The following is a 14,518-nucleotide window of genomic DNA, read 5'->3' on the forward strand; positions in this document are numbered from 1 at the left end:
GTCTGTGTGCCCACGCAGCTAGTGCCCTGGGGTCTGTGTGCCCACACAGCTAGTGCCCTGGGGTCTGTGTGCCCACGCAGCTCGTGCCCTGGGGTCTGTGTGCCCACGCAGCTAGTGCACTGGGGTCTGTGTGCCCACGCAGCTAGTGCCCTGGGGTCTGTGTGCCCACGCAGCTAGTGCCCTGGGGTCTGTGTGCCCACGCAGCTAGTGCACTGGGGTCTGTGTGCCCACCCAGCTAGTGCACTGGGGTCTGTGTGCCCACGCAGCTAGTGCACTGGGGTCTGTGTGCCCACGCAGCTAGTGCACTGGGGTCTGTGTGCCCACGCAGCTACTGCCCTGGGGTCTGTGTGCCCACGCAGCTAGTGCCCTGGGGTCTGTGTGCCCACGCAGCTAGTGCCCTGGGGTCTGTGTGCCCACGCAGCTAGTGCACTGGGTTCTGTGTGCCCACGCAGCTAGTGCACTGGGGTCTGTGTGCCCACGCAGCTACTGCCCTGGGGTCTGTGTGCCCACGCAGCTAGTGCCCTGGGGTCGGTGTGCCCACGCAGCTAGTGCCCTGGGGTCGGTGTGCCCACGCAGCTAGTGCACTGGGGTCTGTGTGCCCACGCAGCTAGTGCCCTGGGGTCTGTGTCAGAGCTGGAAGTGGTGCCAGATGATATTTGGGCAGCCTGGTCCACAGCGGCGTTAAATGTTGCCTCTTCGTTATCTTTTCAGGTATGTGCATCCACATGGTGCACAGAAATTTTTCTGTGGGTAGCCTGGTCCCAAATGAAATGCCAGTGGTGCTGTCCCCAGAGAGGATGCCCGTGTATTCCCCACCCCATGTCTTGCCACCGGGCCATCCACACCGCAATGCCATTAGCTACTGCCCAGGAGTCAGTATAGATGTGGACTGGTCCAGTAGTGTTTTGGAGGGTGAGGGCTACTGGGTGCCAGCTCAGCAAGTTGACTGGAAGCCCCCTCCCCCTCTGTGGTCAAAATTTTGCCCATGGCGGTGAGAATATGAAGAGGGTAAGGGGTACATGTAGAAGGGGTGGGCGAGGGGTAAGTGTAGCAAACTATGTAGACAGGACCAGGGAGAGGATACGTCATTGGGGAAGTGTAGGAGGACAGGGAAGAGGTAGCTAAATTAAGGTGCCAGACAGCATGTGGCCACCACAAAGAAGAGGAACCTTGCGACCACAAGACAATGTGTTCGGCAAAGTATTTTGAGCTATATACCTATTTTGAGTGTTTTGCTTGCGTCCATACCCATTCCAAGTATTACGCTTGCGTCTATGCTTATTCCGAGTATTTCGCGTGCTTAGCTATGCAATAGCCAATCAATTGATGAATTTGATTCGGTAACCATATTTGCGAATGTAGTACCCTGCTTTTGGGTATAAGTATGACCTTTGTAAACCCACAAATTGGGAGTTGGCTACCTTACGCCCGAAGTGCGTGGGGCTGCGAACCCCTCTCTGAATAAAAACCGTTTCAGAGGTAATTTCGTGTCTCTGGTGTTTTTCCTCAACTGAGCAGGTTAATAATTTCAGGTTGGCAATTTGGCGAGCCGAGCCAGGAGCCTAACGGCTGGCAGTTTGGGGATTCGGCGTAAGAGATCGGTGGGCAGGTACGAGCGGGTTGAGACGGAAGGGCCCTCCGAGAGATTTTTCTCGGTCTCTCTCTCTCCCTCTCTGACTCCCCGTTCCGACCCCTTCGGCTCCGGCTGACCATCCTACGGCCTCCACGGACCAAACGGAGAACCTCAGTTGGGAGACACGGATAACAGGTAAGACCTATGTAGAGTTTGGGGTTCGAGTCCCCTGGTTTAAGAAGTTGGGGTTAGAGGCCCTACGTAGAGTTTGGGGTTCGAGTCCCCTGGTTTAAGAAGTTGGGGTTAGAGGCCCTACGTAGAGTTTGGGGTTCGAGTCCCCTGGTTTAGGAAGCGGGGTTAGAGTCCCTGCGTGGGGTTTGGGGTTGGAAGCTCCGGAGCAATACATATTTAATTTGATTAAGGTCTGGTCCCAACATCTAACTGAAACCGCATCCTGCCTTAGACTGGTCGTTAAGAGCAGAAATCTGCCACACGAAGGTCAGGACACTGAAGTGGATGCGAGAGTAAGTTACCAAAATGGGCCAGACTCTAGATAAAACAGGACCAAATACTCCATTATGGAAAATGTGTAAAGAATTCCCTGAAAACGAGACAGATTTACGGAGACTGAGTGCGCGGATGAATAAGAAGTTGGGGAATGAATTTAGGCCATTAGGGGGAACCTGGGATCTTGAGAAGTGTAAACGAGCAGAGAGACAGGTGTGGCAACAGAATATCTCACAGAAATGGAAAGATATAATTACGCGTTGGTATACCGTGACCAGCAGACTTAATGAGCACTCCCGCCAGACCTCCTGGGAGGTGAATGAAAGAAATAGAAAGATACCCATCAATGATAGTGACGGAAAACCCAGGGGCTGGCCGGTACTGAAGGCCTGATGTGAAATCTATGATGAGCAGCGTAGGATTGATGATCATAATGTAAAACTTGGTGATAAAAGGCCGGCACCGGATATGACTGGGCTGCAGACCCTATTTGGCCCTAATGAGGACACTGAGGAGGAGGAGGAGCAGCAGGTCCCTTCGCCTGCGGGGGCTGCGGATCCCGTCCCGCCTGTACCTTCGGAACCTTCTGCTCCCCCTGTGCCCATGATCGTCCCCCCCCTATGCACTCCCGACCCCAAGTCCACGGTTCACCAACCCCATTGCAGCCCGTACCCGAGCTAAAACCAGGAAAGGGGACACACAAGGTACTAAACCTGCGAGCCCTAAGAACCGCATGGCTCGTAAATGGACTACAAGACGGAACCTCTGTGTGGGTGACGGCCCATTGATAGACCCCCAAGGGGACGAGTTTGACCCCGACTCAGACTTTACCACCTCCAGTGATGATACTGACCCCGAGGATAATCCTGACGCAGCCCTTGCTCGAAAGTACCCTGATTGGCCCTACCCCACCAAAGATCTGGGTAGATCCAAGCCCCCCCTCCCCCCCGACAGATGCCAATGTGAGAGGTCCCCAGCCCTCGTCACAATCCAGCCCAGGCTAAGGATGCTGTGCAAAACCCCTTGACGGTTTCTGTGTACACCCCCTGGAAGCCCAATGAAATGCTGGTAGTGATGCAGGGCGCTCCGGACAGAAAGCAGAAACCAGTGGAGTTCATTGATTATTTGCTGAGTACTATTAAGATCTACAGGGCGACCCCGAGGGATCTTTTTAGTTTATGTTGTATGGCCCTCACCACTACTGAGGCAGAACAATGGCGGGCTAATCTGGGGGATAATGGCCCATTAGAAACCTGGGAGGATTTGGTACGGGAGGTTCCCGGTGGAAGGGAGCAAACGGAACGCGTCTGCCGAGCTCTCCGAAGGGCTTTGCAACAACCTTTAGATCTCATGATGGAGACCCGCCCGAAAAAGGAAGAGGACAGTCCTGACTTTTTTAACTGTTTCTGCTCCACTTATGCCACTAATGCGGCGGATGTGGCATTTAACACTGGACAGCCCTCCCCACACTTCAGGGCCATCCTTATCCAGTGCCTCCCAGACGAGGTCTCGAAGGCCATAAAGACCCATACCTTAGACTGGGCTGACAAGACCAGAAGCCAGATGCGGCACCTGGTAACCCATTTCTGGGCACAGGGCAAATCTGCGCCGACTCTTGTTAAGCGAGAAATGATACAGTGCCCTCCCCGATGCTGACGGGGGAACAGGGTATCTGATGGAATCTGTGGTGTGTACCTGCGGGTGGGTAGATGACTATGGAAATGGGTATTACAAACATCCAGATGGATCATATGGACCTGCCCGTCGACCCTCTCCCAGGGGTCCCCAGCGCTTGCCCAACAGAATGCCACTGCCAACAGATTACTGTTTCGCTTGCGGCGAGAGGGGCCACTGGCGGCGGTATTGCCCCCGAACGACTGACCCCTGCCCTCCCCGTTTCCCTGCGCTGGCACCCTGGGATATGGGTCAACTTGGATCCCCACGGAATAGGCCCCCTTATACAACCGCCAACCCTTTCCGACAATGACGTGAGGCGGGCGAATGGGACTCTCAAGGCCATCCACACAACCTGCCGGTCCTCTCTCTGTCTGCAGAGGACGAACCAATTTTTCACCTCTGGGTCCATTCTGTACACATACCCTTCCTCCTTGATACCAGGGCCACCACGTCCACCCTGGACCGTGATATTTGCATTCGATACGCCTTCCCCCTTTCCGACTCTGGACTCCCCTTTCCGGGATTGTCAGCTCTGGTGCAGGAGTTCCAGATGACCGAAGAACTCCCCACTCGCTATAACCACCACGAGTCCCTTATCAGATTTGCGGTGACCCCCAACTTGGGCGTCAACCTGGCCGGAAGGGATATACTCTCGTTTCCATCCCACCGTTACCTGCACCAGTGATGGTTTCACCCTGACCGAACCTCCTACCCATACGCCTACCACAATGGTGGGCGTTGGACCTCGCCTACCTCCCCTCCTGCTCGCCAGTCGCCCTCGAGTCCCCATACACTCCCCATTTGACCCTGAAATTCCCAATTTCAGTCTTTGCCATTGTGACTGCAGAGGCAGGCATAGTCCTAGCCGCCCATGTCCCCGACTTCCTGTGGCAGCAGTCCCCTGGAATAAGCCCCCATATAACCCTCCGTGTAAACGAGGGTCATGCAGCTAAGGAATTGGGCCCCGCCGTCTTTAGGGTGCTGCAGCAGGCAGACACTTCCCTGTCGGGAAACCCACAGGAAGTGGAAAGTGGTAGTATTCTTTTCTTCGACAAACAATGTGACACCTCAGGGACCCTGCACCACCATCAGCCTCCGACTGACCCCTGCTGCGAACCACCCACTGAGATATGGGCAACCTCCAAGACCAACGTAGGCCTTACCCTGGTAGCCCTCATCCAGATACAGGTAAAGCCCAACTCATGATTGCCCCGGATCCCGCAGTACCCTCTCAAAGCGGAAGCCGTTCAGGGTGTCCACCCGCTTATTACCTCCTTCGTAGAACAGGGCGTCCTGGTCCCCTGCCTTTCGCCCTGTAATACCCTGATCTTAGCAGTGCCAAAGCCCGGACTCCACGAGTGGCGCTTGGTGTAGGATTTAAGGGCAATTAATGACAATCCCTTCCCTGCATGCCGCCGTCCCCAACCCCGCAACCATTCTGGGCCAGATACCCGCCACTGCACGATGGTTCACCATTATAGATTTACAACACGCCTTCTTCTCCATACCCTTACCTGAGGATTCGCGCTACTTATTCGCCTTCACCTTCCATGGTCGCCAATACACCTGGACCCGACTTCCCCAGGGCTTTAGGGACTCCCCCACTATTTTCTCACAGACCCTTTGTGGCCAACTGAAGGACTTCACCTTCCCCAAAAACTCAGCGCTCGTTGATGACCTGCTTTTGGCTAGCGACACTCAGCACGCCTGTGAGGAGGACACAAACCATCTCCTCCACGCCCTACATTCCCTGGGATACGTAATTCCTCTGACAAAGGTGAAATGAACTCAGACACAGGTGAAGTTTTTAGGTGTCCTGCTTAGTGCCGCAGATCGAGCACTTACGGTTGACAGAACTCGACCCATAACCCAGACACCCCCTCCACAGACTCCAAAGCAAATGCGTAAATTCCTTGGGCTAGTGAACTTTTGCAGGCAGTGGATCCCTAACGCTGCATGTCTGACTAAGCTGCTCACCCCTTTAGCCTCTCCAAAGGCCCCTCCTCCCTTGATAATGGACGAGCACCAATCGGCCGCTTTTAACTCTCTTAAGGCCTCCCTTTCTGCCCCACCTGCACTGGGTCGGCCACTGAATGACGGGCCTTTTCAGCTCTACGTTTCCATTGTCGATTTATGTGCAACAGCTATTCTCACCCAGACACATGGGGACCAGCGGCGTCTGGTTGCCTATTATTCAGCACCGCTGGACCCGGTAGCCCAGGGATACCCCCCGTGCACTCAAATACTTCCTGCCGGTTACCTTATGGTCACCGCAGCATCCAACTTAACCCTACATCAACCAGTGACGGTCTACTCTTCCCATGCGGTAACTGCCCTCCTAACCACGCACCAAACTCAACATCTCACTGAGGCGAGACTCAGCCGCTATGTGATTGCTCTTATCCATAATCCGTTGCTGACGTTCACCTATTGTACCACACTTAACCCGGCTACCTTTGTGGATCACCCGCCCGACCTTCTATCCGAGCCTCCCCACTCCTGCGTAGACCGAAACCACTTCCTCATTTCCCCGCGGCCAGACCTCCAGGACATTGAGTTCGACAATCCGGACCTGATACTTGTGGACGGCTCGTCCTCTGTCTCCCCGGACGATGGCCGGCAATCAGGTTATGCCATTGTGACCCCACACACCACCTTGGAGACGGCAGCCTTCCACCCACCGGTCTCGGCCCAACAGGCTGAGCTTTTCCCCCTCACTCGCGCATGCATCCTCGCCTCGGGTCGGACAGCCAATATTTACACGGATTCACGCTACGCATTTGGGGTCACTCACGATTTTGGCACACTATGGGCGCAGCGGGGCTTCCAAACGTCGGCTGGCAAAAGCATTGCCTACATTGACAATTTGCTCCGAACCATCCATCTTCCCGGTACGCTTGCTATTATAAAATGTGCCACCCACTTATCCGATGACTCTCCCGTAAGTAAAGGCAATGACAGGGCAGACCTGGCAGCCAAGCGAGCCGCCTCCTCTAAAACAATAACTGTGGATTTGGCCCCACGCCTTCTGCCGGTTGATAGCCCAGGCATATCCGACAGCGCGCGATTACAGGGGGACGCCCCTGCAGCAGAGATTGATGTTTGGAAGAAACATGGTTGTATTATTAATAACGCAACGGGCCTCTGGCAGACCCCAGCAGGCCAGACTTGTATTCCTGATACTCTCCTGCCTGTCCTGGTCGACCGCCTCCAGTCTGACACCCACCTCGGCACGGAGGGAATGTGTATTAAAAACATGGTGGTCCCCAGTTTGAATGAGGCAGCGGAGAGACAGGCAAGGGGTTGTTTAATTTGCCATAAAGTAAACCCGGGTAAATCTATTAGATGTGATAAAGGGTGCACCCCAACCCCAGCAGGACCATTTGACACATTACAAATGGACTTTATTGAGTTACCTAAGGTGAATTGTCACAAGTACTGTTTAGTTATAATTGACGTCTTCAGTAAATGGATTGAAGCCTTCCCCACAACGAACAACAAGGCTTCCACGGTAGTGCGAATACTGCTGAAAGAAGTTATTCCTCGTTTTGGTATCCCACAAAGACTCTCCTCTGATAACGGCCCGCACTTCATTGGGAAAGTAAACAAAGAATCTGTGAAATACTAAAGATTGAACAACAATTCCACTGTGCCTATCACCCCCGAGCTGCAGGAATCGTGGAACGTGCACAAACGACTGTATGGTACTACAACCATTGTTTGCTATCCCCACCCCGCCAGTGTCTCCTCACTCTTTACCATTTTCCTGCACTGGGATCAACCCTTCCGATGTGCCCCCGCCAGCAAAACATTGCCTGAGGGAAAGAGGGTGGAATTCACCTATGACTCTTCCACGGCCCCTGTCGCGGACTGCCCATTTCCCCCGTCCATCAGTAAGCGGTCAAATCATGGACTCCTTCCATGGATGAGAAAAGATCTCTGGTGGGAGGGGAATCCCAAGCCCCCGAAGGGTGACCGAGTATATGAGAACTGCTACTTCGGAACAGGGTGGGGATGTTCAGACGTGTATGTCTCGAATAACGTCACCTGCCTCTCCAAGCCCTGTAGGAAAAGGGAGTGTCACCCCACCAAGGACCCCTTAGGGATCTCTTGCTCTTGCCATGAGACAAAGTGCCAGTCCCTGGCCCAGGGGGTGCAACTTCTTTGTGGGGAGGGGAACCACACCCACCTCCAAGTCAATGATCATGTATTCCTACGACCTGAATATCGCAGGGGTACCAAACGGGTGTACGCCTCTGCCGGTATAGGAGAATGGAGTGATGCCATACACCTAAAGGGTCAGGGTTGCACTGAGACCATGTATACCCTCCCGGGGTATTTTTTCTTCTATAACGGCATTGCTACCAACTTCCTGGAGTACCCTGACCCTTCCTCGGTGGCCTATGGCACCCTCCTCCCTACTGCGGTCCCTTGCCCCGGAACTTGGGGTCCCTCACGCCGCCCGCCTGGGAGGTACAAGAGAGAGGTCTCCCAGGAATTTTGTGCAGATTACAAGTCCTGACCACCCTAACCGCAGGTCAGGTGGCCGGATACGGGGCAGCTGGCTTTTTCTCTTTGGGGGCATCAGGAGCCGCTATGGCGGCCCACAATCTGAACTATCTGGCCTGTGGTCTCATGAGCCTCGGGAACGCCACCAGGGGAGCATTAAGACGATGCTACTGCCAACATAACGCGGTATATCAACAAAATAGATGAACAGTTAGGATCCATCAAGGAAGGAACAGGTTGGGCAGGATGGGGGGACTGGGGACTAAGTGTGTGGAACGACTGGTTGATCAATGGGGCTATTTACGCGCTGACGGCCATTATAGGGATTTTTGTCTGTATCGCCATTGTCAAATGTGTCCTGAACCACATGATGGCCTCGTTAGGGGACCTGCTGCCGGCTAAGCCGCTGATGGTAGTACGGGCAACCATCGAGGCCACCGAACTCCTCGAACCTGCACCAGAGGATTTTCACGATATTGATGAGTGATCATTTCATGATCACAGGAGGGAATGAGAATGTGAAGAGGGTAAGGGGTACGTGTAGAAGGGGTGGGCGAGGGGTAAGTGTAGCAAACTATGTAGACAGGACCAGGGAGAGGATACGTCATTGGGGAAGTGTAGGAGGACAGGGAAGAGGTAGCTAAAATAAGATGCCAGACAGCATGTGGCCACCACAAAGAAGAGGAACCTTGCGATCCATACCCATTCCAAGTATTACATTTGCGTCTATGCTTATTCCGAGTATTTCGCGTGTTTAGCTATGCAATAGCCAATCAATTGATGGATTTGAATCGGTAACCATATTTGCGAATGTAGTACCCTGCTTTTGGGTATAAGTATGACCTTTGTAAACCGACAAATTGGGAGTTGGCTACCTTATGCACGAAGTGAGTGGGGCTGCGAACTCCTCTCTGAATAAAAACTGTGTTGCCTTTAAGGCATTTGTTTAGTTTATTATATTTTCGCTTTAGTAATTCATTTGTTATAGTTTTCTAGTTAAAGTTAAGGTTGTTTAAAGTAAATTCGTTGTCTGTGATAGATCGCGGCATGCGATGACGTCACACCCGGTTATGCCGCGTCTTGTGGGAAAATACCGGTTTGGAGAAACGGGAAGGGGGTGGGGGGGGCTTATGTGTATGCAGGATCAGCGCGAGAAAAGTTTTCTTTCTACGCACTAGAAACATTAGAGAAGCAACGCCGTAAGTTCATAAGATAATCGATATGTTGAATTAAAAATGTTAACGCTGATTCTGTTAGAAGTAATGATGGTTGATAAAGTTTATGTTTTTTGTTATTTAAAGAGTTGCGGATAGTTTGTGTTGAAGTGTATTTAAAGCCAGTCGATGGCGTAGGTAGATTCTGACTGTATGTTGCACTTTAATGTAAATATAGTTGTTGTAGTTTTACTTTTGCAAGTATTTATGATGTAAATGTGATGTCAAGAATGAAACAAATACTGTATATATTTTGTATAGTTTTAACAACAGTTTTCACCATACGTTAATGTGGAAGAGTGAACAGTAAACAGTTAATCTTACTGGGACCGCCCCATTGACTGGTTTATGCTTGGTGTTTAGTTCAGAGTTCTTTTACACCTGTGCGAGAACACTACACTGAAAAGGCGACATTACCAGGTGTTTTCAAGTGCTACAATGGCATCACGATCCAGCATCAAGTCGTTGCCATCCAGCGACAGGGGCAGTAGGGCATCAACAAGTAAGGCTGCCCGTGCAAGAGCTAAGGCAGAAGCCGCCAAGGTGCGAGCGCTGTACGCCGAACAAGAAGCAAAATTGAAAAAGGAAGCGGCTGCCAGAGAAGCCGAAAACCAGTTGGAAAAGGTAGGGATAGCGTCAGCGTTAGAAGTGCTGACACTACACCGAGAAGCAGAAGCTGCCAGGGTGGAAGCAGAGATAATAGAAAGTGCTGAAGAAATGCATGTTCTGGATGACGTAAAATCTACTTCAGTAAGGACCAGATTGGAACGCACAAGCAACTATGTCCGATCTCCAATGAACTTGAAGATTCGTTCTTCCTCTCCATACTTATATGCTAACATCCCACCTCAGGAGGAGACTCAGAGAGGCCCAATTGCATCTCATCCATCCGAGGAAGACAATTTACCCTTGCAACTCCGCGATGAATTCAAGAATGAAAGGGCTGATGACAAGTACTTCTTGACACCAAACTTACCAGATTTGGCGAGAGGAGAGGCAAAGGCTGAATTCAGAACTGCAAATTCCATAACAAATGTACACCCTCAGTCATATACCCGCAGACATATTCCCCCAGCCAGCATGCCACTTGCAGTTGAACCCATGGCACAGTATTTAGCACGACGAGATCTCGTCACTTCAGGGCTGTATCAGTTTGACGATAAACCTGAAAATTACCGTGCATGGTACTCCTCATTCGCCAACACTATCCACGGAGTCCAGCTCGGAGCAACCCAAGAGTTGGATCTTATGACGAAATGGCTGGGAAAAGAATCATGCGAACAGGTGAGACGCATACGTTCAGTGTACATTAACAACCCCAAGCTAGCCTTACATGGGAGAGACTTCGGGAGTGCTATGCGGCCCCTGAAATTATTGAAACGGCACTATTTCGACGTCTGGAAAATTTTCCTAAGGTGTCAGCCAAGGACCACACTAAGTTAAGAGAGCTCGGAGATTTACTCATGGAGATTCAAGGTGCCAAAGAAGATGGCTATTTAACTGGTCTGTCATACCTAGATACTTCATACGGGATTAGACAAATCGTGGACAAACTTCCATTTGGGCTGCAGGAAAGGTGGGTGTCTGTTGGCTCAGAGTACAAGGAAGAGAACGATGGTCGATTTCCTCCCTTTGAGTATTTCACTAGGTTTGTGTGCAAGGAGGCGAAGAAGCGAAACGACCCTAGCCTCATGGGTCCAGGAAGCAGTACAATTTACACCAAGCCAGTTAAATCCACTTCGAATAATTTCAACATTAATAAATCTGTCTCAGTGTGTAAAACTGAAGCCTTTACAACTAACAATGACCCTAGCAAGAATTGTCCATTGCACAACAAATCCCACCCCCTCAAAAAATGCAGAACGTTTAGGAAAAAACCCCTTGAAGAGAGGATGGCCCTTCTCAAGGAGAAAAAAATATGTTTTAAATGCTGTTCCTCTACCTCTCACCTTGCTAGAGAGTGTACGATCTCCGTGAAGTGCCCGGAATGTAATAGCACTAATCACGATGGGGCCATGCATCCTGGCCCGTTACCACAAACTGACAACGCTCCTTCACCCCCACAACAGGACGGCGGGGAGGGAGAGGCTCACTCCAGGACAACTGTTGTCAGCTCGAGCTGCACAGAAGTTTGCGGTCAAGCTCAGTCAAGCCGTTCTTGTTCAAAGATCTGCCTCACTAAGGTGTACCCTAAGGGAGCCAAAGACAAGGCCATCAAAGCCTATGTAATTCTGGACGATCAGAGCAATCACTCACTAGTCAGACCAGAGTTCTTTGACTTGTTCAACATTGAGAGTAATCAGTTCCCATACCACCTTAGAACTTGCTCAGGCAGTGTGGAAACATATGGAAGGAAGGCAGAAGGCTTCCAGCTCGAGTTGCTGGATGGTAAAGTTGTCATCTGTCTCCCTCCACTCTTAGAGTGCAATGAAATTTTGAATAACCGCACTGAGATCCCGACGCCAAGTGTAGTGCAGCACCAGCCACATCTCCACCACGTCGCCAAGCACATCCCAGAACTGGACCCAAAAGCAGAAATACTCCTGCTATTAGAAAGAGACGTTCTCCAGGTGCACAAGGTCAGGCAGCAGGTCAATGGACCACACGATGCCCCCTTTGCCCAACGTCTGGATCTGGGCTGGGTGGTGATAGGAGAGGTGTGCCTTGGCAAAGTACACAAACCGACAGTTAACACACTCAAGACCAATGTGCTAGAGAGTGGCCGCCATTCAATTTTTCAACCCTGCACAAGTTTCATGTGTATCAAGGAAGCACGATAAGGCTTTAACAAATGTAAAGTAACCGACAAGACACTGGGACAGTCAGTCTTCACTCAAACTGAGCATGATAATAAACTTGCTCCATCAGCACAAGACGCCATTTTCTTAAAAATAATGGACACCAAGGTCTTCAGAGATGAAGCAAATAATTGGGTTGCCCCACTACCTTTCAGAGAACCACGCCAGCGCTTGCCAAACAACAAAGAGCAGGCAGTCAAGCGGTTCACGTCCTTGCAAAAAACCCTGAAAAGGAAACCTAAGATGCAGCAACAATACGTAGCATTTATGGAGAAGATCTTCGCTAATGGACATGCTGAAGTAGCCCCACCACTGAGAGAAGGTGAGGAGTGCTGGTACCTCCCAACGTTTGGGGTTTACCACCCACAAAAGCCCAGTCAGATCAGGGTGGTCTTTGACTCCAGTGCTCAGTGCGCTGGTATCTCCCTTAATGACGTGCTCCTTACAGGCCCCAACCTTAACAATACCCTTCTCGGGGTCCTGATGCGCTACCGGAAGGAGAAGGGCACAATCTTAGCGGACATCCAGCAGATGTTCCATAGCTTCTTAGTACAGGAGGACCATCGCAATTTCCTCCGTTTCTTATGGTACAAATGTAACTTAACTCGCACTGTGGACGAATTGGCCCAGGCAAAGGATGTCATCTTTAAAGCAACTCAAAGAGCAGCTTTTGCAAGGGAGTTTTTGGCTCTCCAAGCTAATAAACCAATACCAAAGGACAGCCCTTTGAGGAAATTCAACCCGATCCTGAAGAACGATATAATTTGCATTGGAGGCTGGTTAATACACTCTCAACTTCCAGCTGCAGAAAAGAGGCCAGTAATCCTGCCCAAAGACAGCCATGTGTCCTTACTGCTCACTCACCATCACTATGAACAGGTAAAGCATCAGGGCTGTCACCTGACGGAAGGAGCAATAAGGGCAGCGGGACTGTGGATCTTGGGAGGTAAAACACTGATCAATTCAGCACTTCACTAATGTGTAACCTGCAGGAAACTGCGAGGGAAGATGGAAGCTCAATGTATGGCGGACCTCCCACCAGAACACCTCGAGGTCTGTCCTCCTTTTACATATGTGGGGCTCGATGTATTTGGTCCCTGGACTATCACTACTAGATGCACCAGAGGAGGACAAGCGGTGGGCCATCATGTTCAGCTGCATGAGTTCAAGAGCGGTACACATTGAGGTCATCGAATCTTTGGATACATCCAGCTGCATTAATGCTCTCAGGCGCTTCTTTGCGCTAAGAGGCCCTGCAAAACAGTTAAGGTCTGATTGCGGCACAAACTTTGTTGGAGCGTCTAAGGAGTTGGGAATGGACAAAACGGTGCAAAGGTACCTCAGTCAGCAGGGATGCAACTGGGAGTTTTAACACACCAGACGCCTCTCACATGGGAGGCGCATGGGAGCGGATGATTGGTATCGCCAGAAGAATTCTTGATTGGTCACAGCCATTATAAATGTACGACCACTCCTACCTGTGTCTTCTGACCCGGAAAGCCCCTTCATACTCTCGCCATCAATGCTCCTTACGCAGAAGGCAGGAGCTCCCCCTCCACCAGGGGACTTCTCTGATAAGGATTTGTACACAAAGGAATGGAGACAGGTTCAGGCTTTTGCAAATCGGTTCTGGTCTCGTTGGAGACATGAATATCTACCTTTGTTGCAACACAGACAAAAGTGGACAGAACTTCGCAGGAATCTTCAAGTTGGAGATTTAGTCCTGCTCAGGGACAAGCAAATCACCCGCAACTGCTGGCCAATGGCCAGAATCACTGCCACATTCCCTAGTAGGGATGGACACGTCAGGAAGGTTGAGTTGAAAACTTCTGACCGAGGTGATGTGAAGATTTACCAAAGGCCAGTTGCAGAAGTCATTCTACTTCTCCCTAAGGACTGATTTAGAGACTGAAGTTTTGTATTATGTTCATTGTGACCTTACGAAGGTCAGGCGGGGAGTGTGTTGCCTTTAAGGCATTTGTTTAGTTTATTATATTTTCGCTTTAGTAATTCATTTGTTATCGTTTTCTAGTTAAAGTTAAGGTTGTTTAAAGTAAATTCGTTGTCTGTGATAGATCGTGGCATGCGATGATGTCACACCCGGTTTTGCCGCGTCTTGTGGGAAAATACCGGTTTGGAGAAATGGGAAGGAGGGGGCTTATGTGTGTGCAGGATCAGCGCGAGAAAAGTTTTCTTTCTACGCACTAGAAACATTAGAGAAGCAACGCCGTAAGTTCATG

General features: G+C 50.9%; 1 protein-coding gene and 1 pseudogene across 3 annotated transcripts in view; one reads left to right on the forward strand and one right to left on the reverse strand.

The window, feature by feature from the left end:
• Positions 1-14,518, forward strand: part of LOC140737248 (flavin-containing monooxygenase 5-like) — a 114,079-nt gene that overhangs the window by 14,513 nt on the left and 85,048 nt on the right. The window contains exon 3 of one of the 3 annotated variants that reach the window (XM_073063577.1): positions 1,533-1,768. The exons of the other annotated variants lie outside the window; for them this stretch is intronic. The gene's annotated coding sequence lies outside the window, so the exon portion shown is untranslated. The remainder of the gene's footprint in view (positions 1-1,532; positions 1,769-14,518) is intronic. 3 annotated transcript variants of the gene reach the window in all.
• The window catches only part of LOC140736636 (flavin-containing monooxygenase 3-like), a 42,592-nt pseudogene that overhangs the window by 13,100 nt on the left and 14,974 nt on the right, over positions 1-14,518 (reverse strand).

The sequence above is a fragment of the Hemitrygon akajei genome, chromosome 12, assembly GCF_048418815.1.
Source record: "Hemitrygon akajei chromosome 12, sHemAka1.3, whole genome shotgun sequence".
Lineage (NCBI taxonomy): Eukaryota > Metazoa > Chordata > Chondrichthyes > Myliobatiformes > Dasyatidae > Hemitrygon > Hemitrygon akajei.